The sequence below is a fragment of the Cervus elaphus genome, chromosome 5 (assembly GCF_910594005.1).
Source record: "Cervus elaphus chromosome 5, mCerEla1.1, whole genome shotgun sequence".
Taxonomy (NCBI): Eukaryota; Metazoa; Chordata; class Mammalia; order Artiodactyla; family Cervidae; genus Cervus; species Cervus elaphus.
Window position 1 is genome coordinate 13,090,396 of NC_057819.1, and position 25,947 is coordinate 13,116,342.

General features: G+C 40.8%; 1 long non-coding RNA gene across 6 annotated transcripts in view; it reads right to left on the reverse strand.

The window, feature by feature from the left end:
- Nucleotides 1–226: 226 nt before the first annotated feature.
- LOC122693842 overlaps nucleotides 227–25,947 on the reverse strand; it is a 58,780-nt gene continuing 33,059 nt past the window's right edge. For 3 of the 6 annotated variants that reach the window (XR_006341032.1, XR_006341029.1, XR_006341030.1), the window contains 2 exons: nucleotides 10,097–10,274; nucleotides 4,612–9,759 (listed from right to left, as the gene is read on the reverse strand). This is a non-coding gene — a long non-coding RNA (uncharacterized LOC122693842). Of the gene's footprint in view, nucleotides 915–4,611; nucleotides 9,760–10,096; nucleotides 10,275–21,428; nucleotides 21,636–25,947 lie in introns of those variants that run through there. The other 3 variants (XR_006341034.1, XR_006341033.1, XR_006341031.1) reach the window with 3 other exon arrangements.

Here is a 25,947-nt window from a genome sequence, read left to right on the forward strand (position 1 = left end):
GTCTGATTTATTTCACTTAGCATAATACCCTTAAGTTTCATCCATGTTGTACCAAATGTCCTTCTTTTTATGGCTGAATATTTCATTACACATAATTATATTAATTATATATAATAATATGTTATATATAATAATTAGCAACATGTCACATTCCAGCACATTTATATACATATGTATATAAACAATATACATGTGTATACACTCTGTAATGTAACATAGATACTATATAAAGTATTTTTTCTTTTCTTTTCTTTATCCATTTATCTGCTGGCAGACATAGGTTGTTTCTACATCATAGACACTGTGAATAATGCTGTAGCTCCTACACTAACCCTAAAGCTTGGGGAAGTGAAAAGGTAGAGACCCACAGCAGCTGACTTTGACCCAGACGAACCCAGGAGAATGCCAGAGGAGGGCAGACTTCCCAAAATGAGGACATTTATTATTTAAACATTGATTGTTCTGTTTAAGTCGCAGAGATGGAAAAGGCTTTCCATTTGTAAAAGTCATTTTTTAATGGCAGATCAAAGTTGGCCGACATTTTGCTGGACCATGAGTGCTTAGGGATGCCAAAGAGGTGTGTGTCCAGCCTGCCAGAGTAGGATTGCTAAGAACAGCGCTGAACCCCACTTACCCATCTGGCCAGGAGATATAACATGCTTCATCAGCTCCTTGTTTCAGTCAGGGTCCTGCCAGGAAAATAAAAACCGTTCTAGATCTTTAGCATGGAGAGAATTTAATACAGAGAATGAATTACCGAGGTAACAGAAGAGTGCAGAAGCCAAACCGTCCATGGCAAAGCGACCGACCAGCAACAGAATGAGATGCTAGCATCCCGAGGCTGGAGGCACAACTGAAAGAGTCAGTGCTGGCTGGCAGGAACTCAGTACGTGGCAAGGGCTGCTCTGCGAGAACTGGAACCAAGAAGAGACACTTGGTCAAAGTACGTCACAGGGCTCAAACTCAAGGGAAAGAGACACAGACTCCACCTCTTGACTTGTGGAGTGGTATTCACATATAAGGAAAGAAGGAATTGATAGTGTCCATCTTTAGGGACTGTACCACAATAGGCATTTTGGATTTTTATGCTGTCTTGATGAACTGACATTTTTGATCCTTTTATCATCAGCTCCAGGTGGCTCAGATGGTAAAGTATCTGCCTGCAATGCAGGAGACCTGGTTTGCTCCCGGGGTTAGGAAGATCCCCTGGAGAATGGCATGGCAACCCACTCCAGTATTCTTGCCTGGAGAATCCCATGGACAGAGAAGCCTGGTGGGCTATAGGTAATGGGATCACAAAGAGTAGGACATGACTGAGCGACTAACACTTTTCTTTACTAGGTACTCCCCATGTCTTGAATTCTACCTCACCTGATATTAATATAGCCACCCTAGCTTTTTCATGGTACATGCATGGTATATCTTTTCCACCTTTTTAATCTATCTGTGACTACATTTATGGTATATCCCTTATAACACAATATAGTTGGTTCTTGATTTTTCAGCCAATCAAATGTTCTCTGTCTTATAATCAGAGCATTTAATTCATTTATCTTCAATACAAATATTCATAGCTGGATTTGTCTACGATCTTGGTTCTTTTTTTTTTTTCTATTTATCCTAGCTCTTTATCCCCTTTTTTCCTATATTCTTTTGTACTAACTGAATATTTTTAGCACAGCATTTTAATTTCTTCTATTGTATTTTTAGCACATGCGTTGAAGATTATAATATGCTTCCCTAACACAGTGTAATCTGAATTAATATTTTACTTATCACCATATAACCTGAATTAATTTTATACCACTCATTTTATACAATACACTTGAATTTATCTCTGCTGTCCTTTACACTATTGGTATTATTTATTTTACTTATATAAAGTTTATAAGCCCCACAACATATTACTTTACAACTTATTAGTATGTTTTGCTGTAATCAATTGTCTCCTAAAGAAATTAAGAAATATATATTTTTAAAGTCGTTTGTATTTACCCATATATTTACCATGTCTGGCATGCTTAATTCTTTTGTGTTGATCTAATTTTCTGTCTAAAGAACTTCCTTTACCATTTCTTGCAGACAGGGTTGCTGGTGATGAATTCTTTCAATTTGTTTATCTTTATCTTTACTTTGAAAAATTCTGTGCAGCAAAGTGATTGACTTTGATCTTCTCATATGTATTTACTTACTTTTACCTGAAGGTACTGCCCAAAAAATATAAAAGGGAGGATGAGAAAGCTGGCAAAATCAAGGAGAGAAGAATTCAGGTGGCATAAATGTCTACTAATGAATCCATTTGTATCTGACACATACAATCAAATCTCTGACTCCCTATTGGGGTAATCCTAGCTTACATTTACCTCTTTGCTGGGTTCCTATCTCAAAACAGGGTTATAAAATTCAATAGGGCAAATTTGATGTTTAGAGTCATCAGAAGCCACCGCCTGCTTTCTCATTGGTCCTGCATAAGCCCTTTTTATGGTCATATTTTTCCTCACAATGTACAAAATCAGGGTGAAGTCCCCACAGTCTTAATCCTGAACAACTTTCCTTGAGTAACAAGCCAGGGTTTGCTGTTAAGCTCTAAGCCTCCTAACCTGTTACTTGTTTTCTTGTCTTGATCCTCCTTGACCTTTTTCTTAGGTTCCCTTCCTTATACCAATTCAGTCTTCCTCTGTCAGTGTCCTGTCAAGAAACTCTATTAATCTCCCAGTGGAACGCTGCCTTTTGGTATAGCGTTAACCAACACATTCTAATCACAGCATAAACTCTCAGACAGTAGGTTTCCATTTCTCTCTACCCCCTTTCCACTTTGTCTCAGATCTATAAGTAAGATACAGCTCATTTCCTTCAGTGAGGCAAGAGAATACTCTGATTAAAACCATGGGTTTCAGAGTTAGAGCTGGATTTAAATCTTGGCTCTGAAATTTTTGTAGATGAGTGATCTTGTCTAATAAACCTCACTTCTCTCAGCCTCAGCTCTGAATCTGAAAGGTGGGGAAATAAACTCTTATGAGGATTAAATGAGATATGAAATATAAAACATCTTAGTCAGGACAAAGTCAATGTTGTCAATCTTTAAAAACTCTTCCTGGGACTTCCCTGGTGATCCAGTGGCTCAGACTCCGTGCTGACAATGCAGGGGGCATAGGTTTGATCCCTGGTCAGGGAAGTAAGATCCCACATGCTGCACTGTGTGGCCTAATGATAATAATAGTAATAAAGTAACTAAAAAACAACCCTTCTCCTTCCTTTTGCATCTTCAGTGTGAGAATAACAATGTTGGGAAGGTCAAGTACACACTGCCATATTCAAAATGGATAACCAACAAGGACCTGTTGTATAGCACATAGAACTCTACTCAATGTTATGTACCAGCCTGGATGGGAGTGGGGTTTGGGGGGAGAATGGATACGTGTATATGTATGGCTGAATCCCTTTGTTGTTGACCTGAAACTACCACAACATTGTTAACTGGCTATACTGCAATATCAAAAAAAAAAAAAAGAAAAGTTTAAAGTTTGAAAGAAAATAAAATCCAAAGTCTTAAAATAAAGCAATGTTAGCTGCACCTTTTGCTTAGTTAGATTTTGGGGATTTTTCATCACTATTGAGAAAATCTAGACATGGTATCTCTGTTAGTTCATCCACTGTCCAAACAAATGGCTTATTACTGAATTTCTCTCATTTAAGTTTCTTAAGACCTCACTCCCTCCCCTTAGGTCTCTAATTCCAGTTGGTAGGAGTCAAAATGAACCACAAAAAGAACAGAATCCTTTTCCAGGATTGCTCAATAAAATCCGGTTATACCCAAGGCCCCGGGCAGTGTCACTGATGCAGCAGACATGAAACATATCTTCTTCGAGGGGAGGATGATTTACAGGAATTCTCTGGATCTTTCTGGTTGCTTTCATGAAATGGCTCCCTTAATCCACTATCCTCTAGATGAATTGCCAACATTTCCAAAACCACCTCCCATAAATTATCTATATGGTAGAGAGTTAGCATTCATCAGGGATAAGATTCATGCCAGACATTGGACAAAGTCCCTCAGGTAGATTATCTCTCTTTGACTCTTCAGTCCTATAAGGTTTGTCCTTAGCTTCATTTTACAGATGAGAAAACTGATATTCAGAAAATGTAGATTATTTGCCCAAGGTCAACTGTTAGTAAGTAGGTGGGTCGAACCAGATTCAAACCCAGTTCTGTTTGTTTCAACCCAACTCTGCTGTCTCCTTGCAGAAACCTTCAACTTCCAAATCCTTGTTGCATCAGGAACAAATCTATCATGTTGTAATATTTTTATGTTTTAAGTGTTAGTTTTCCTAGCATCTTCCCCCATCCTACCCACTACATTCATTCTATTATAAAACATTCAATACCTGCAGCCTTTGAAAGGAGAAAAGAACCTGAAAGCTCCAGTGGAATGAAAATGCTAAGGCTTCTTCAAACTTAAGTAGCATTAGAAGCAATTACATTTGTGCAAATGTAGAAAAGCCTGTTGCTATTTCTGATCACCCCACACCCCAAGGCAGTAAACTAGGAGGAAAGCTGTTAACCATTTCAGATCACAGAGTTCTAGCAGCAAAGACCCAGTGCTTTATTTTTCCACCCTCTACTGCCAGTATAATAGGATGGTACCTCCTTTTTTTTTTTTTTTTGAAGTGAAACCAGTATCTGCTTACTCAAATAAATTAATGTTTTTATTTTTCCTGAGAATAGTTCTACATGGCAATTCTGGTGCACGTCTATATGACTCATCTGTTGGAAACAAGACACACTCATAAAACATAACCTTAAATCTTTGCATTTAGTGATAGTTTTTATACCTTTTCCTTTATTTTTCTTTCATAATGTCATCTATGGACCTAAACACAAACATAGTATTGTTTTTCCAAACACGAGTGTACGTCTAAAAGGAGAATCAAAGAGGATGATGAAAAATGAGGCAAAGCCAAATGTATTTAAAAATGTATGAAGATATAAATAATGTCACTTGAAATGTGCAAAGATGTAAGACTTGCAAAGACATGGACTGTTAAGTCTGAGGGAGAGAGGAAAAAAATTCTGCCCAGTTGAGTTCAGAACAGGAACAGTTGCTCTTAGTTATCTATTGTTGTGTTACAAACCACTCCAAAATGGAGGAGCTTTAAAAGGACAGTTTATTTTTGCTGACAGCTCTGCCATCTGGGCTGGGCTCAGCTGTGCAGTTCTTCTGCTCCATGTCTGCTCCAGTCTGCTGCGGCTGGAATGTCTAAGACAGATGTGAAAACTTGAACAACTGGGGCTTTGGCAGGAATGGGTAGAATAGCTGGGGTCTATGTAGCCATCATGCTCTCTCCCCACATGGCCTTTCTTTTGAGGTCCTCAGGCTTTCTCACAGCATGGTGAGCTTGAGATCACTGGACTTCAGAAAGGTAGAAGCTGCCTGGACTCAGAAGCCCCAGGACTCCATTTTTTCTGTTCTATCCATCAAGCTAAGTCAAAAAGGCCAATAGAGGTTGAAGGGGAGGAAAAAACACCCCACCTTTGGAGGAGATGACCAACCCATAGAGACAGGGAGGATTCATTCAATAGTGATCATTGTTGGAGACATTCTACCACTTAGGAGCTAGCAGGCTGCTTGATAACAACTCTGTCAAATACAAGTTAAGATTAGTGGAATATGCTATAGCAATGAAAATGAATAAATTGTAGCTACATGCAAATGCACCAGCAAATCTTCCAAACCTCACCACCCTACCAAAAAAAAAAAAAAATGCATAACCTATGATTCATTTTATGAATTTTAAAAGCAAGCATAGTAAACTACGTTGTTCAATGATGCATATATAGGTGGCAAAACTGTGAAGAAAAGCAAGAGAAAAATATCATAAAAGATAGATTCATGGTCAATTCTAGATAGACTGTAGGTAGTTATAATCAGGACGTGACATTGGAGGCTTCTGGGTGCTAGCAATAGTTTTTTTCCTTGCCCTGGGTGATGGTCATATGCGTATTTGATTTCATTGTTAAATTGATCATGTATGCATATTTTCTGTGTGTATGTTATACTTCTAAATTTTTTTAAAAAAGCAAAAAGTCAAATTTTGGCTAAAACATAAATTTGTCAGATGTACATTTGCTGTGTGCAGCTCAAAATTCTGACTAGCATAGAGTGTGATAAAACAGAGAAATGAGTGTGGACCTGCATCTCTGCTTAAAACCTCAGGTTCACTCATGAGAATGACAGCTGATGATTTTGGAAGTGGTGATATGTCCCAGGTTATCATTAGGTGCTTTTTGTTGCTGTTGTGTTCATTCATTCATCTGTTCTTTATTTTTAAAACTTTTTATTTTGTATTAGGGTATAGCTGGTAAAAAATGTTGTGATAGTTTCAGGAGAACAGTGAAGGTACTCAGCCATTCCTATACAACTATCCATTCTCCCTCAATCCCCTCTCCTGTCCAGGCTGCCTCATAACATTGAGTAGAGTTCCCTGTGCTATACAGTAGGTCCTTGTTGGTTATCCACTTTAAATATAGCAGTGTGTACACGTCCATCCCAAACTCCCTAACTATCCCTTCCCCTTGGACTAGGTGCTTTAATACACTATTGTACATAAGCCAGAGAAAACCCCAAGTGGGTATGATGTCCATTTTCCAGAGAAATACAATGGCTGGTTAAGTGCAGCTCCAAGATCACACAACATCTGAGCCCAGTCTGTTTGACTTTGAACTTCCTCCACAGAAAAGCCCTTGGCACGGGGATCCTGAACATCAACAGGTTTACCCATCTCCTGGGCTCTGGCTGCTCAGATCCAGAATGGGCAGAACCCAGGTCACCACCAGCACAAAAGCGTCATTGTCCAGGCCTCGTTCTCACTGGGGAAGTGCCCATCGCAACCACTGGGGGACTTGGATAGGTGTCAGGCCCTGATGGAAGGCTCTTGGCTTGGCTGCTGGCTGTTGACAGGCTGAGTGGCTGCCTTGGCTGTGCCAGGCTGTAATAAAGCTGCCCGGCACCCCAGATCTGCCGACCATGGGAGTGCAAGGGCAGTGGAGACTGCCTCCAAATCCCAGGAATCCCAGGGTGTTTATTCTGAGGCCAGCCTCCCATCACCCACTGCACTGGACGCCGCTGCTGTCTGCAAGGGCCGAGTCTGGACAGAATCCTGATTAAATAATAGTGTAATAAGGAGCAGGTCTCTGTTTGGAGTTTTGCAGATTAGGCCATTTCAAAGGGACAAGAGGGAAGTTTTAGGACCCTTATTGGGGTCTATTATACCACGACCTACTAAAATGTACTGGAGAAAAACCTCTTGTTGAAAAAGAAAGGGGAGGAGGTTCTGCAATGTTTCTTTTGAGAAATTATTTAGCCTTATAATGGTACTTATTTTTTCTGGGTACTAGAAAAACAGAATACTATGTTGTCATTAGTAACTTTGGGGGGTGGGGAACAAAGGGGGATGTTCTCAGTAATGACAATGCTTACATTGTCAAAACTCTTTCAAATCCATTACTGTCTTCCAACTGCTCTGCAAGGGAAGTGGGTCAGATATCATTATATTAAATTAAAAGATGAAACTAGGCATTAAAGGGGATCTTTTCTAGCATTCATGTTTAAAAAGTAAGTTATTTTTTCCTTGCTTCACATTCAAAATTGAGGAAGAACTTTTTAGGGAATCATGATTATGGTAAAACTAACTTGTATACCACTGATACTAACATTAAGATGATGAAGATAGAGAACGGGAAAGGGACAGGGAGAGAGAGAGAAAGAGGAGAAGGAGGAGGAGGAGGAGAAGGTTGGGGGGAGAGTGAGGATAAATAACTGTGTGTCTTAAGCATCAACTATCCCATGGACAGAGGAGCCTGGCAGCCTACAGTCCATGGGGTTGCAAGAGTTCGACATGACTTATCAACTAAACCACCACCAACAACAACATGCATGATTTATTATTCAAGGCTCTTTCTTACCTACTCTTCTTTGGAGGAGTTGCCCTCCACAGTTCCAGAAGGGAATGCCATATCATATATTGGCATATGCTGGCAAGGTGATTATATATTGGACACCCAGCCCAGGTTGAGTCAGTCTAACTTCTCTGTCCTAGGAATTTGGAATTGGGGACTCAGAGATAACTGACTTGGCTCTGCTGAAACTTGAAAGCTAAGACTAGGACTGCCACACTGGGGGAGACTGTTAAAAGCAAAGAATAGCCCTCTACAAAGAGAGAAAAGAAAGTAAGAGTTGTGATTGGAGATGTCCTGAGTACCCAGAGGAAAGGATAATGGAAATCAGGCCTTTGTGAGTCCAAATTATATTACTATGTGCAATTTGAGGGCTTCCTAGATCCTTCTCTTTTCTCTTCAGTTAATTTCAACGGTTTCTACTTCTTGTAACCAAATGATCATGGTATCACCCCGAGCCTTTCACCACCTTATCCAAGTTTTACTAGTTGATGGAAAAAGTACCTGAAGCACAGACTGGGCAAACTATTTGCTCAGCCACATCATCAGTACTGCAAAACTGAGGCAAGAATCAAGGTCCCCTACAGCCTGAAATCTTTTCCTTACTAAAGGTGTAGCTGAGGAAATCCACAGGCATTTGTGCTCATATCCTTATTATTTGGCCACTCTATTCAGAACTCCTTTGGTTGCCAAAAAAAAAAAAAAAAAAAAATCCTATTCAGGGTCATGTGCAAATTTTTTAAGGAACATTTTCTCATATAAACTAAGAAACCTATTAGTTCCAGCCATGATTGCATCCATAGGAATAAGCCATGTTGGCTGAATCTATTTGTCTCCCTCTCAGCTCTACTTCCTGCTAGCTGGCTTCATTCTGAAATAGACTGTCTTCACTGTGAGACAGATGGCTGCATATAAGCTCCAGGTTTCTATCTTTCCAATTTATCAATTCAGGCTGGACCAAGAAAGAGACTTTGCTCATTCTTCCAGCACTCCTCCCAGGAATGACTCTCACTGGTCTAATCTGAGTCACATGTCCATTCCTGAGCCTATCACTAACCAAGAGGAGGGCATGCTTTGATTGGCTGGGACTAGGTCATGCCCCTACTGGAGAATACAGTGGTGGTAGTCAGCCCACATTTACCATACAACAGGAGAGGGGTGATAGGGACTACCCTGGTTGTCCAGTGGCTAAGACTCTGCACTCCCACTGCAGGGGACCCAGGTTCAATCCCTAATCAGGGAATTAGATCCCACATGCTGCAACTAAAGATTCTGCATGCCACAAGGAAGGCCGGGAGCAGACAAATAAATAGATATTTAAAAAGAGAGAGAGAGAGATGATAAGAGAAAAAATGCTGGGTCTTGTTATGCAAAGAAAGGAGAATGGATAGTGAGTGGATCAAAATGATAGACATCTAATACCTATGTGTTCAATTAGTCCTGTGGTGGACCTATCATTATACAACATTATCTGAAATTGTCCTTTGGATCAGTTGGGTTTGGAGGGGGATTTTAGGAATTAGGCAATGGTAGATGTTTTGATGTTTTGAAATAGGTTAGCTCATAGTTGTCATTTTACAGCTAAGAAGTGAAGAGACCTGCCCCAGGCACACATCTGTTGGGAAAGAGGCAGGCTTGTCCCTGATACCCAGGCTGGGACACCAACTTGGCCTCATACCCTGGCGTCTTCCTTCCCGGGGCCGCTTTGGCTCACCCAGCAGCAAAGCATCTGGCAGTTTCAAGATTTCTCACCATTTCCCAGCACGACTTCTGGCAGTGCCTTGACCAAAAAGGATATTCCAGACACTATAACGAGATGATATCAGAAATCTAAATGCAAAACAGGCATTCTCATGTTCCCATTAGTCAATGTGACTGCATGTTACAAATCACTGTTTTCACATTTCACTGTTACCAACTAGTTCTCTTTAAAAAAAAAAAAACGTGCGAAGAAGGGAAGGGACAGATGTAGTATCAATGAAACCGTTCTTTTGGATGTTAGAGGAAGAGAAATCACCTGGATGTGTCATCAAATGAAATCTTGAAATTTTTTCTAAAGACCTTTGGAAAAAATCAACTATTATTTGCTTTTGATGGTTGAATCTTAGATGAGACAAAGATCTAGGGACAGAAAACCACGTACATTTAGTAACATTGGCAGGAACCGGGCAGTGGGTCCACCTTTTCTGACAAGAAATAGTTGGTGTATTTTTCCAGTTTCTACCTCTCCCTTCTTCATCATTACTCAGCTGAGTCTTAGTAGTCACGAATCATTACACATGTACTCTCAAAATCCAGAGACATTCATCATGGTGATATCCCTGTACAAAGAGGTAAAACAAAACATTGTATATGTATGACTGAGCCCCTTTGCTGTCCATCTGAAGCTACCACAACATGGTTAACTGACTATACTTCAATTTGAAATAAAAAGTTTTTTAAAAAAATAAAAGTAAAAAGGTCATATAAAAAAATTAAACATTGTCTCAAATTGTTGCATGTTTTATGAAAAAATGATAGAGCGCATAATTTCACTATGAAATACAGTGAAGAATGTTTTTTCTAAGTTGAATAGGCAGACCTATAGTCTTTTATCACTCACTGTATTTGAGGAAGGTAAGTTCATGATCCAGTGATGACGTTCTCAAGGCTGAGGTGAGAAAACTGAGGCTCAGGGACTTCGCGAGACTTGATCAAGATTGTACAGTAAGCTAGTGTCGGCCACGAATGGGGACCTGGGGTTATCAACCCTGGGTGCCAAGAGCTTCATTATCTGGCAGTATGGGCCCTCATCCGGGAGATTTCCTATCAGATCAAAATTAATGGCACCCTTTGTAATGAACATTCTGTAACCTCCCTTTACTAGGCTGGGATGAAAATGATAGATTATAAAAACTACGTATATAATTTAGAGATAACATAACCTACCTACACACATAATTCATACATGCACAGACATAGCTGCAGTATAAATGAGAAATAGGACACCGAGGATGAATGACAAATAATCCCGGATGTAGAATTGCCGTGAATGCAGCAGCTACTGTTGCTGATTGCTGAGTGTGTGGTGCAGGCAACTCAAATCCTATTAATGGCATTTCCATCTTGTCCTGAACGCAGCCAAGTTCAGATTTTCCTTGGATTACATGGTAGTGGCAAGTTTGGAAAATGCATGATACATCGAAATGGAGGAAAAAAAAGATATGCGATTATATTTATAAAACAGAGTTAGGTTCTGGGCTCAGATAATTATGCACGTGTTTTCACCTATGAAAATGTCTAGTGGTGGATTTGAAAGTTCTGTGAGATACAGGGTAATCTTTTATAGGGTTCTGTTTATTGCAGAACATCTCAAATCCCTGACCCTTGCCCATTAAATGCCAGTAGTGTACCCCACAATCACTGAGACAGTTAAAGAATGCCCCCACAAATTTCCGACACTCTACTTAATTGGTAACATTACTATCATTGGAGACCACTGTTGCAAGCCTTTCTCAGCTTCATTCTGGACCACTTGGTTGGATCTATACAGCTGGAGGGCCTTCCCAGGTGGCACAGCAGTAAAGAGCCCACCTGCCAATGCAGGAGACTCAGGTTCAATCCCTGGGTCAGGAAGATCCCCTGGAGAAGGAAATGGTAACCCCCTCCAGTATTCTTGCCTGGGAAATCCCATAGACAGAGGAGCCTGGCAGGCTACAGTCCATGGGGTCGCAAAAGAATCAGACATGACTTGGCGACTAAACCACCACCACCATACAGCTGGAGAGATGCCCCAAAGGATCATGAGATATTTTGAATCACTGGAAGCTATACCTAATGACCCCAGTTCCTGGGGATTTGCCCAATCTGTTCAAATAAGGAGCATCCTTCAGAGATTACTTGGGAATGGATTCAGAGGAAATTCTGGGACGACCTGAGAATAATATTCCAAATGCCCACATATGTACTCTCAAGCAAAAGGAAACCTCCCAATGGAAACCAGTAAGAATGGGTGGGAATTGGGGGCCAGCCCTCAAAACCTTTAGCATGATGAGAAAGATGATTCTAGAGGAATGCCAGGTCCCCAGAAACAGGTAAAATAGAGCAGAAGTCCTGTGCAACCAGAAGACAGCCAGGAAGCTGGGCCAGAGGCTATTGTTATGCAAATGAATGCACAGAAAAACCCCAAGCTCCAAGTATTCCCTTGAACAGTGGCTTAAGAGAGCCCTCAAAGATGTTTTTACCACATGTGCAAGAAATTAAAATTAGGCTTAAACTCATCTGAAGAGCCACTTTGACATTGCCATATGGTGGGAGCAGAGCTGCGTTTTGGATTTAGCAAACATCTTAAACTATTTTTCAAATGATTTAGGTTCAGCAAGACCCAAAATGTATTTTTTTTCCTTCCAGTACCTTTCCCCCTCATTTTAAACCCTAGGGTATTTTGAAGAAAATTCAAGCCACATGGTTTTGTTTCATTTACACTTAACTCATCAACATATTGTTTTGCAGGAGTCATTTGATGTCCAAAAGGACTTTGTAAAATATATGCTAAATGTATGTGTACACACACACACTTAACAATACTCTCCCGAGGAATAAGGAACTACGTTTTGCCAAGAATTAACTGTCTGTAAACACCAAAGAAACAAAGTCAGATGAATCCCTTCAAGTTCTCAACCTGGCAAGAGAAAGTTCCCCCTTCCAGCTAAAGGCGAACACCAAATGTTTGTGTGGCAAAACAGCCAAGTCCCCGGAAGCCGGGGAGAGTGCATGCTCTGACTCTTTGCGACCCCATGGACTGAAGCCCACCAGGCTCCTCTGTCCATGGGATTCTCCAGGCAAGAATACTGCAGGGTTTGCCATTCCTTCCTCCAGGGGATCTTCCCAACCCAGGGATGGAACCTGTGTCTCCTGCACTGCAGGTGGATTCTTTACCTTCTGAGCCATCAGGAAGTCCATAACTATAGGACCAGAACAAAAAGATGTAGGGAGACTCCTTGAGCATGGGAAGCCAGAGGCCAGCAGAATGTGGATGGTCTCAGCTTTGCAAAGAAGTGTTATGAAGGATTTAGATCTGTGCCTTTATGGAAATCTATCCTGTCCATGCTGGTGGGTTGCTTTGAGATAGATGGACGGATGGATAGATAGACAGGAAGAAAGAAAGAATAGGTAGAGAAAATAGACAGAGAGAGAAATACATATAGGAAAGTGAAAGTCACTCAGTCGTGTCTGACTCTTTGCGACCCCATGGACTGTAGCCCACCAGGCTCTGTCTATGGGATTCTCAAAACAAGAATACTGGATTGGGTTGCCATGCCCTTCTCCAGGGGATCTTCCCAACCTAGGGACTGAACTCAGGTTTCTGGCATTGCAGGCAGATTCTTTACCATTTGAGCTATCTGGGAATGCATATGCATATATATTTATGTGTGATATATATATTTATATATATTCACCATCATCATTACTGTCATTATCTAGGAGGGAAAAAAATCCTTCAAAATATTAACAAACAAATCTTACAAGTTACATCAATATAGAAAGTAGATAAATCAGTATTTTTCTCAGACTAAATTTATAGCATTCAAAGGTTACTATATATCAAACATAAAATGAGACACTGGGAAAACGAGACTGTTGTGATGAGCCTATACAGTGAAATCAGTTATTAGCTCTGACATTCGGAGTCCTGTACAAATTCATTCAACTTCTTACTGTATAGTTCTTAGTTATCACAAAGTTATCAACACATTATGGATTAAGAGATATTGGGCTTCCCAGGTGGTGTTAGTGGTAAAGTGCCAATGCAGGCAATTTAAGAGATGCAGGTTCGACACCCATTCCAGTGTTCTTGCCTGGTGAATCCCATGGACAAAAGAACCTGCTGGGCTACGGTCCATAGGGCTGCAGAGAGGACATGACTAAAGCAACTTAACACTGTGTGTGTACACAGTAACTGCAAATGGTAACATTAAAAAAAAAGAATAGAATCTCAGGATGTCCTTTGGTCAACCTAATCTAGAAGAGTGAAAGGATAGCCAGAAATTCATGCTTTAGGATTGTATCCCTAAAATGCTTAATAAGTATTTCTTGTATAATACATACAAGTTAGCTAAGAAGTAACTTAATTTACTTCTAGAGCAGTGAGCACCCATAATAAAATGCTGCCCCAATGTAATGTGGTCCACATCCAATTTTTATTGCAACCCAATGTCTTAAGGCAAATCCTAGCCACAAAGATATCTCTACCCTCATGACAAAAACCAAACCAAACCAAACAGAACTCAAATGAATTAATATTACCACTGATTCATAAGGATGTGTTTCATAGAAGTAGCAGAAAAGTGGATCAATGGCAGCATAAGCAATTAAGATATTTGATTATCTCATGTGTTATTAATAAAGGCAAAAACAAGAAAGATCACATGATTGTTGTCTTTAAAAGAAGCACCATATATGCTTTCTACATTGTGAATGAGTTTACGTTTATCTTGCTCACATGAAACCTTCCTCTAAAGTGTGGATGGATTTGATTTGACAAGAAGATGACCAGGTATTATGACAGAGAGACAGAAAGGCAAGAAAACATTATCCTAACTGCCAACATGCCCCATGATCTGGCATTTGCAATTTAAATCTCACTTCCCATGCCACTCCACTCACCTGAATCAGAGGCTTCACTCTCTGGACCACCACCAACAGAGAGGATTCAACTGCACCAACTAGGCTCCAGGTCTTTGCCTGGGCTGTTCTGTGTGTTGACTCTCTTGCAGATCCTGAAATCCAGTCCATCTTTCTGTTTACTAAAAACTGGCTCAAAGGCCTAATTCTCATGAAGCTTTCCCCAATCCTCCACACTAGAATTAATCACTCTTTGAGTCTCTCTTCATAACTCCACCATAATTACTATTACTCTTATTAATCATTGCCTTGGGTGATTTGATGACTTGTGCCAAAACCTGTGCGGGGAACTTCACAAACATTATGTCATTTAATACCCACAACAACCCACTGAAATCATTTCTTCTTCCTCCTCCCTGTTCTTCTCCTTCTTTCTCCTCCTCTCCCTCCTCTTTCCCTTCTTCTTTCTCTTCTTTTTCCTCTTCTCCTCTTTCTCTTCCTCTCCTTCCCCCTCCCCTTTCTCTTCCTTTTCTCCAACATCATCAGCATCATTTTCTCTCCCATCTCCTCTTTCTTCTCCTTCTCCTTCCCATTCTTGTTTATCATTATTATTCTCATTTTGTAAGCAAGAAAACAGAGGTTCAGAGAAGCTTAGCAACTAATTTAAGCTTGCACATCAAGCTAAGTGAATGAATCAGGCTTTGAATCCTAGTTGGACTTGAACTGCCTCTGTCAACTACTGCTGACCATTCTACTCTATAGCACCTCCACACTTCATGCTTTAGCCATGCTTCACAGCTAACCATACACCTGCCACCTCCCTGCTGGCCTATCAGATATTTATGGGCAGTGATCTTTGTACTCTTCATCTTTAAGTCTTAGTAAATATTAACACTTATTTTAAAAACTAGTTTTAAAGAGGAAAATCATTCCTGTGGCTAAACACACACACACACAGGGTAAAAAGGGAAATAGAGTGAAAAGTCTTTCCTCCCTGACGACCCCCTCCCCCATGCACCTGGTTCCCCTCTGCTCTAACCCAATTAGTTATATTGATTTCTTATTCATCCTTCTAGAAATAGTTCATGCACATACAAGAAAGTATGTAAATACACCTCTTTCCTCCTTTTTATTTTTCAAATTTTATTATTATTATGCCACACCACAAGGCTTGTGGGATTTTAATTCCCTGATAGAACCCAAGCCCTTGGCAGTGGGACTGCGGAGTCGTAACCACTGGACCACCATGGAATTCCTTCTTTCCTCTTTTTTAAAATGTAAATTGCAGTATGCTGTAAATAGGGCTTCCCAGGTGGCTCAGTGGTAAAGAATTTGCCTGCCAATGCAGGAGACGCAGGTTCAATCCCCTGGAGATCCCCTGGAAGATCCCCTGGAGAAGGAAATGGCAACCCACTCTAGGATTCTCGCTTGGGAAATCCCATGGACAGAGGAACTTGGTGGGCTACAGTCCATGAGGTTGTGAAAGAGCTGGACACGACTTAACGACTGAACAACGACAGTGTAAATATCATCCTGTGCTTTCTTGTTAACTAGTTATTCTTGCTGTTATTATTAGTTATTTTTCATCTTGCTGACTAGGCTATCTAAAAAGAAAAAAAAAACTTGTTAACTGTTCCTTCTATACTGAGCATAAATATTTACTGAGGTCTGATTCAGTTTGGAGGGAAAAGAAGAACCCTTTCTTCTAGTATTTTGGTGTGTTCATTACTGTCCTCCCAGTTAGACAGGAGCCCCTCTGGGCAGCCCTGGGATCTAGTTCACAGTCCTTTCTACCCTCTACCCAATTTGGAAAGCCTCGTGTTTGTTAGTCTGGCCTAAACCCCAGAGGGAGGGACTGAAGGTCCAGGCTCCAACATTCTGAATGTGGCCAGAAGCACTAACTCATGATGTTTATACATTTCAGCAGGTAGGTCCGGGTAGCGTGCAGTGGATTTGGAAATCTGAAACTATACAGAGGCTCTTGGTCAATACACAGTGGCTACCCAGCTTCCATATGGAACTCTAATGTACCCTTTCTTTAATCTTGTAAGTTCTCTCTGGTTTTATCTTTGATTGGCAGTCTCACTTCTACTTTCTGTTCCTGTTGTGAGAAAGCCAGAGGGTCTCTGAGCAAATTGGTAGCTTTCTCTCCCTTCCATCAGATGGTCCCATCAACACCACTTAAGTTGAGGAAAGAGGCAAATGATGTGGCATCATTTTTTGCTTCTGGTAGAATACGCCTTCGTCCTGTTCCCATAGTGGCTTTTCCAAATCCTTAGAATGTAATGAGGTTGATAGCAAGGGAGGGGCAGGGGGCAGCTGAAGTACACAGGTTTCCAGCAACCAGAGAATAGTTTCCTTATACTTCTCTCCTTTCACCAAACTTCTTCTCTGAGTCTCCTCCAATTTTTATACCTTATGCCCCTGTTCTACCACCCAAGATGCCTGGCATGGGACTGGCAGTCTCTGACTCAGAGTTCATTTTTTACACTCTTTCTACCTCCCGAGTCTAGCCTATTGCCCACACTAAAAACTGATTTTACCATCAGCCGCCTACTCGAGGTTACATTTTCCGGTGCAATTTCCTTGAAATAATCCCTCTCTCCCCCAAGCAATCCTCACGACTGGAGTTTACACCTCTTCTTTTCCCACCCCTGCCCCCTGGATCCCTCTCCACATAATTCCCCATTTCCCCTCCCCACGATGACCCTACTTTTCCAATGAAGATTTGCAATCTGTAAGTGTTTGGGAGAGCTGATGTCTAAGCTAACAGCTTCTGTTAAGTAGGTTTTAAGGGCCCAGACATTTTTATATGAATTTAGATGCCTGGAACACCCAGCCACGAAGGGTTTTATGTACTGTTGGCATAGACCTCTTTGCCAACTAAACTTCAAGACGTTTATAGGTTTGGTAGAGTTACGCGGCCAGTCTTGGAAGGCTTTCTTGCAGTTATGTAATCACTGGAAGAAAAAAGAACGGTGTGGGGTGTGTGTGTTTCCTGCCTCCTTGCTTTTCCTCTTTAAGAAAAAAAAAAAAAAATCTTAATACAAAGGAATGTGTGAAAGGCCCAAATGTAAAAGCTTCAGGGCCTTTGGATGATGACTGAGGAGTGAAAGGCCAGGATGTGTTCAGCGCAATTGTCTACATTCAAGCTCTGACAAGATGGAACAAGTCTTAAGGCTTCCCGGGGATTCTGGCAGAACAGCCTGCTAGATCATTCTCTCTTCTCGACTGTTTTAGAACATGCATCCCCATGTGTATTAATGAATTAATTCTGTAATGACTTTTTCAAGAGCTGCCTTTCCTGGAAAAACAAAAGCTTCATGAGGCTAAGATGCTTGCTGTTGTTCTTTGTTGCTGTTTAGTTGCTAAGTCATGTCCGACTCTTTTGAGACCCCATGGACTATAGCCTGCCAGGTTACTCTGTCCATGGGATTTCCCAGGCAAGAAAACTGGAGTGGGTTGTCATTTCCTTCTCCAGAGGTTCTTCCCGACCCAGGGATCAAACCCTAGACTCTTGAATTGGCAGGCAGATTCTTTACCGCTGAGCCACCTGGGAAGCTTGATCTCATGTTTAATCACTATACAGGCAGACCTCAGAGATACTGTGGGTTTGGTTCCAGAACATCACAATAAAGTGAGTCCCACAAAGTTTTTGGTTTCCTAGTGCACATAAAAATTATGTTTACACTACACTGTAGCCTATTAAGTGTGCGATAGAATTATGTCTGAAGAAAACGTTTCCATACCTTAATTAAAAACCCTTTATGGCTAAAAAATGCTAATCATCACTTGAGCCTTTACCAAGTCATAATCATTTTGCAACAGTAACACCAAAAGTCGCTGATGGCAGATCACCGTGACAAATATAATATGAATGAAAAAGCTTGAATATTGTGAGAATTACCAAAATGTGACATGAAGACAGGAAGTGAGCAAAGGCAGTTGGAAAAATGGTGCCGACAGACTTGCTCAACACAGGTTTGCTACAAACCTTTCATTTACTAAAAAAACGCACTCTCTTCAAAACGCTGTAAATCAAGGTGTGCCTGTATAGCAGTCCAGTAGAGTATCTGACATGCAGTAGGAGTCCCCCAAAATATCTGTTTGATGAGTGAACACATTTGCGTCCATAATTACATTCCTGGGATCCAGCATGCTTGGCATATAGGAGAAGCCAATAGATATTGTGAAATAAATGAGTGACTGAAGCCTTTTTTTCAGGTCAAGCTGTTTTGTCTTTTGAAGGATTCTGTACTGTGTCCTGAGCATTGTGATTGCCACATTATGGAATTTCTGAACTCTGTTATTATCCATTGAACTATCCTATTAATTATAAAGCTCACATTTGCACAGTGGTTGATAGCTACAAAGAATTTTCACAATTTAAGAAGTGTATTTTATTTAATTCCCACAGTGACACCATAGAGTAGGTTTTATTGTCATCTCATTTTTATGGGTCAGAAAACAACTGTTCTGAAAGTTAAAGGGAACTATCAAAAACTCAAAAGGGCACATAGAGTGCTAAGCATTAGGCTGGATGTTTGACCTTTGAAGTATGGGATTTTTCATTTATAGCAGTTTGGTTAGCCTGCTGCTATTCCAGGTTAACCAAAAGATCTCTGAGGCTCATCAGAATACAGGCTTATTTCTTGCCCATTTAAGTGACCAACTTCTCCCAGGTTTCCCAAAAGCTATCAGTTCTCAGAAATAAAAATCTTTGCACTCATAACTCCTTGAAGTTCAGGCCAACCAGGATGTTGGCCACCCTGTTCACTCAATAATAATGCAAACTGGGGCAGTTTCCCACCATTTTTAGGTATGCCTTCTGGAACATATGGCTTCTGAGATCCTAACAGGAGAAGAAAGGACTATGGAACCACATGGAATATTTTTATGGGCTAGGTGTGCAAATAGCGTATATGATTTCTACTCACTTTCCATTGGCTAAAACTCAGTCATGTGACTACAGTCTAGCTGCAAGGGAATCTGGGACATGTAGTTTTCCTGTGTGTATAGGAAGTGTTTCCACTTTACCATATGCTGTTATGTCTCTCATTTGGCATTTTCTACAAGGTTCATATGGTCTCTAGCAATCTGGGGAAGGTGGAGAAGGAAATGGCAACCCACTCCAGTTTTCTTGCCTAGAGAATCCCGTGGACAGAGGAGCCTGGTGGGCTGCTGTCCATGGGGTTGCACAGAGTCAGGCATAACTGAAGTGACTTAGCGTGCATGCATGCAGTCTGGGGAAGCACAAACTGTATGTTTTAAAATATAACTTTTTATTGTATTTTGTGCTCTCTAATAATTAAGCAATTCATGTTATTATGTGAAACACAGAAAATACAGCTAAAGAAAGAGAATGAAAACAAAATCACCCCAAATGTCATCATTGCCATAGTATAATATTAACATTTTTGAATATCATTTTTATACTTTTTTCTATGTATGTGACCATACTTTTTCCCCCAAAAGTATCATAACATGTTTACATTTTATATTGTTTCTTCACCATCTATAAGATTTTCCGGATTATCTTTTCATAGCTATATACATAATTTTTAATGGCAGAAAAGTATTTTATTTTATAGATGGACCATAATTTATCAAGATAATCTCATTTTTAGGGACACTTTAGTTAAGTGGAAAAGCTCTGGAGCCAGGATCTCTGGATCCAAATGCTGGCTCTAATACCATTGTTACACTTGAGTAAAAGAAACCCATACTCTGACAAATTTATATGACTTACATGTGAAATCTAAAGAATAATACAAATGAATCTATATACAAAACAAAAGCAGACTTGTAGACATAGAAAGCAAATTTGTGATTACCAAAGGGGAGCGGGAGGGAGGGACACTCCTAGGAGTATGGGATTAACAGGTGCAAACTAATACACAAAAATAGACAAGCAACAAAGATTAACTGTACAGCACGGGGAATTAAACTCAATATCTTGTAATAACCTATAATGGAAAATAATCTGAAATATATATATATATATACACACACACACATATATATATATAACAATAATTTATAAGTGTATTAGTCACTCAGTCAAGCCTGACTCTTTGTGAGCCCGTGGACTGTAGCCCACCAGGCTCCTCTGTCCATGGAATTCTCCAGGCAAGAAAACTGGAGTGGTAGCCTTTCCCTTTTCCAGGGGATCTTCTCAACCCAGGTAGTGAACTCGGTCTCCTGAATTGCAAGCAGACTCTTTACCATCTGAGCTACCTACCGACTAAACAATAATTCAGTGAGCAGCTTTTTAACTGAATATCTGTTCAAATCCATAATTATTTCTTTAGGGCCAAAAAGAAAAAAACCCCACATTTGCTAGGCAGGAAATTTTAGGGTCAAAGAGGGTGCACATTTGAAAGTCTTTTGATATGTTAATGAGCTGCTTCTAGAATTAAATTGGTTGAACGTATTATTCATTAGTTATAATTCCCTGACCATTGAGGGTTTGGACACTAAATTACCTAGGTTGTTAGTGACATTTCGAACTTAAAACTCTTAGCGGGAGAAAATAAGTCCATGAATGAAAAGCTGGATTAACCTATACAGCAACTAATTAATAGCAGTCTGCTGGCCCGGGAAATCAAAAAGCATATAATGAAGGCAAAGGGAAAGCCCAGAAGTTCTTTAGTTGACTGTGGACTGTGTTCAGTAAAGAGAACATTCTTTAGATCGCTTCCTGTTCTTGGAAAAGGCTTTGGCTGCAAGGTTTTATTCTACTCTCCCCTACCCCCTTCCCAGCTTTCCTCATCTGCCTTCCCACACAGGGGTTTTCATCCTGTGTGTAGAGGAATTCTGCATTCACTTTGCTCATCTTTCCCTTGAGAAATCACTACGCTTCTGTGACTTACCGTCAGCCCCCGGCAGCTGGAGGTTCAGAGAGGTGGCCTTGGCAGGTGGAGCTTTGGGGCAGGTGTTATTTCCTTTTGGAAATGAGCTCTGGGAAGGTGACAGAAGCCCATGGAGTGGCGTTTGGGGTTTAGTTTTACTCCAGAAACCCCAGGAGGACAATATATCTCATGCATTTTCATCTGACTTTTGGAATGGCTCATTTCCACCTGTACCAAGTGTGGGAAATAAGGAACACGTGAATAGAGCTATGCTGTTTGCCCAGGTCTGATCCATTCCTTCTCCAACAAACTAATCTGCATGAGCTGCCTCAATGGGCCCCTTGCCCTCTGGCTTCCATTTGGGTTGAGCCAGCGGGAGGCTCCAGCCGGAGAGGCGGAGGGAGCGGGGGAAGGAGGGCGACGTGTCTAACCCTATGACTTCCTCCTCCTTTGCAGGGGCAGGTTTGCAGGGTTGCTTTTCTTCTCATAGCTCTCCTGCAGCTTTAGCTCTCACCGAGTTTTGAGAACCTTGCACGTGCAAGTTGAGTAGATAGCATCTTCCTGATTTTCCAGAGGGTTCTGCATCATTGCCAGTTCATTTTTCTGAACATTGTCCACAGGGTTATGAAGAAACACTCCCCTTCAGGGTGTGGTGAGTCCTGCCAAGGCTCTGTTTGAGGCAGAAACTGTGGATTCCAGGAAGGGACCAACCTGGTCCCTTTTTGCAGCACAGTCAAGGGATAAGAGAATTTAATGGTTAAGAGACTGGGCTCTGGAATCCAAGAGGTTAAAGTCCTGCTTCTATTACATTCCAGTTGTGTGGCCTTGTACATGTATCTTCATCTCACTGATCCTCAGTTTCCTCATCACTAAAATAGGCACAATAATAATACATACCTCCTTGGGTTGCTTTCATGAACCAATGAGATGGTGCCTCTTAAGTATCTGGCATTTTATTGCTGTTGCTACTTGTTCCATTGATCTATTACTACATAACTAACCACTTCCCTGGTGGTCCAATGTGGTTAAGACTCTGTGCTTTCAATGCAGGGGGCCAGGGTTTGTTTGATCCATGGTCAGGGAACTAGATCCCATGTCACAACTAAGACCCAGTACCATCAAATAAATAAATAAATATTAAAAGTAAGTCAGATTGTTTCAAAGTTTTATCCTTCTAATTGTCTTTCTGGTCAACCTGTCCCTATTTTGAGTCAATGCTTAGCACAAACTCAGGTGTGATTCAGGGGCCCCATGTATAACAAAGATACCCCTATAATTAAGGAACTTCCAAAGATTTAGAGTCTCCAAACCAGGGACAAAGGTCAATAAAATTATTATACAACACACGCATTATTTCATATAATGTACAAATTTCTATAAGAAATATCATTTTGTGTACTTAAAATCAAGGCATTATGAATATATTAAAATATACAGGATGTGAGCCTGAGCTTTCTTGAGCCCATGTTTTAATTTTTTTCTTACTATCCTCCAATGCCTGCCTTTAATGAGAAAGCTACCTTGCCCAATTAAATGCCTCAACATTCCCCATCTCCAAAGGAGAGTCTTAATTGTTCCATGCTAGGTGAATAGTAAAGTTTATTTTAGAGAGAATTTGATTTAGTCTTTCTCTCTTTTTTTTTTTTGCAAAGGATTCTGGGCATTAACAGATCTGAGTTCTTGTCCCGATTCTGCCCATTAAGTACAGTTTGATGAATGGCTTTATCTCTCCAGGCTCAGTTTCCCCAGAAAAACAGAGACTGGATTCGCTGTCTCAGAGAATCTTATAAGCTCTAAAAGTTTCAGAACTCACTGTTACAAGACTCTCCAAAGTGGAGGTATCATTTACAGTTGGGATGACCTAAGATAATAAATAATACCTTCCAACAGGGGAAGCACACATCTAGACATTCCCTCTTTTCTTCATCTTTGCACAAATGTTTTTGAGTACTTGTATGTGCCAGGGAATCCATTAGATGTTGGGGATATAGCAAAAGAAAGGCAGGTATGGAGCTCACCCTCACGGAATTAAAGAGTGCTGGAGCCAAACATTCAACCAACCATGCAAAATGTGACAGACAAAGTGTGGTGTTTGGGGCACACAACAGGAGACCTAACTTCATCCAGAATTGGGGATGGCTTTCAAGAAGAAGTGGTGTTTAAACTGAGACCTAAAGGATTTGAAAACCTTAGCAGGTTTCTTTTAAAAAGAAGGTCAGTCACTTGTGTTCCAGGATATTTCAGGCATAGAAAGGAATCTCCATGAAGGCCAAAGGTTGGCATATCAAAGTTTTTGCTATAATAGACGGAATAAGTGCCCAGCCTATAGTTGGCCCTTGGATTTTCTGATTGAATGAGTGACTACATGAACATATATTAATTCCTTAATTAAAATGTAACCTTAATTACAGTGCCAGGCCAATGAATGCTTTTAAAATCCTACAACCCAACACTGGGAACACTTCAGTTTTTCAATAAATTTCACTTAACAAATAGATATCGGTATCTATAAAAGCTAGTGGAGGGAGGAGGCACAGCTTGAAACTGATACTCACTGAACACTTCCTATGTCCCTAGCATTGTTCTAATTTCTAATACGATAACTCATTAAGTTCTGATAATCAACATCTATAAAATGCCCAGGCACAGGGAAGCTCAGTAACTTCTCAATGTTCACAAAGTTATGAAATGCTAAAGCTAGGATTTAAATGCTGGCAGTATGCTCTTGGCTATGACATCATGCTGATCATGTTGGAAAAGAAGACAAGTGAGATCTCATTCTTCAGCTCAGAAGAATACCACATCCTCAGATATTCTTACTCTAAAGACCACCTGGACCAGATGCATTGAGCCAGACGGTAAAGAAAAATACCAGCTAACATTTTAAAAATGTGCTTATGTACCGGATATTAAGGAAAGGAAATGATTAGTTTGCATAATTTCACTTCATTCCCAAATTAACCCTAGATATATGGGTTATTATTATAAATCCCACTGAAATTGAGGTTCAGAGAGGGTGAGTAACTTGTCCATGCCCACCCAGCAGAAGGGGCAAGGTCTAACTAGTCCATGTGAGTATAAGATTCTAGTCACTCAACCATTGTTAATGCTAAAGCCACTGTAGACACAACCCTAAAAGGGACACCATTGGAAACACAGCAGTGTGGCTCAGCGTTTCATATATTTTTGAGGACTGATGCTCACAGGAGATCTTTGGCTGGGTCCAGACACAGCCTGGAGCCACAAAGGTGTCTGCCTCCGCCGATAAGTTCCTCCCAGCTCTTGTACAGACAGCCAAATGCCTCACACCCTCCCCTGGCTCCTGGAGGAATCACTTTCACACTCGAGGGAGGTGGAGACGGTTCTTATCTTGACACTTCAAAGAAAACCTTCCCCCTTGACATCTTCCTGCCCTAAACAGCGCTGATGTGGAAGCCGGGTGATGAAGGGTTTGCCTCCTTCCTTTGATCCTAGGGCAAGCTGGGTGACTCCTGCTCTTCCAGGCCTGAGGAATGCTGGGCCCCACTGACTTTGCTTTTTGTTTCCTCTAATATTTACAGCTTCCAGGGGCTCCTTTGCTTATTCAGTTTTGGCTAAAGAAAACAGCCAGGACTTAAGGACCAGATTTCAAAAACGAAGAGAAGTGTGTATCCAGTGGTAGAGTATGGACTGGTTTCACCAGTGGGATAGTTCGCATGTTGCTCAATGCTTCTTAATACCTACGTTTCCATTCTGCTTCTGCTCTAGCCAATGCTTTGTAATGTGGGTATCATGCACCCCCGTGATAATCTATTGACAGCTATGAAGTCTCTTTCAGAAAAACTTGTAGGCAAACAGAGACGTGTGTGAATGTGATTTCAAAGGGCTCCCAAGCTCCCTGACACACTCCATCGCTGGCTACCTTGGTGGGGTGGGGGTGGGGCAGGTCTATGGATTCAAGTTAAGAACTTTTATTATTTATTTATTTATTTTTAAGATTTTTTTTTTTGACCTGGACAATTTTCAAAGTCTTTACTCAACTTGTTACAATATTACTTCTTCTTTTTTTTTTTTTTTAATGTTTTGGTTTTTTGGCCCTCAGGCACATGGGGTGTTAGCTCCCAGACCAGGGATTGAACCTGTACCCACTGCACTGGAAGGCTGAAGTCCCATACTGGATCACCAGGGAAATCCCTAGTTAAGAACTTAAAGAAACAAAATCAAACGCCACTGCCACTGTGAACAGGGCGGTGGCTGAGTAGCCTATCCTGGAGTTAGGCAAATCTGAGTTGAAATCCACGCCGTGACCAGTTCTTCCAACCTCAGTCAAATTATCTAATCACTTTGACCCTCGGTTTCTCTGTCAGTAACTTCTGGCCCACATCTTGAATAGTTGTGAGGATTACAGGAGTATGGTGGAGAAGGGGGCAGCAGAGAATGAGACGGTTAGATGGCATCACCAACTCAATGAACATGAATCTGAGCAAACTCCAGGAGATAGTGAAGGACAAGGGAGCCGGGCATGCTGCAGTCCATGGGGTCACAGAGAATCAGACGTGAC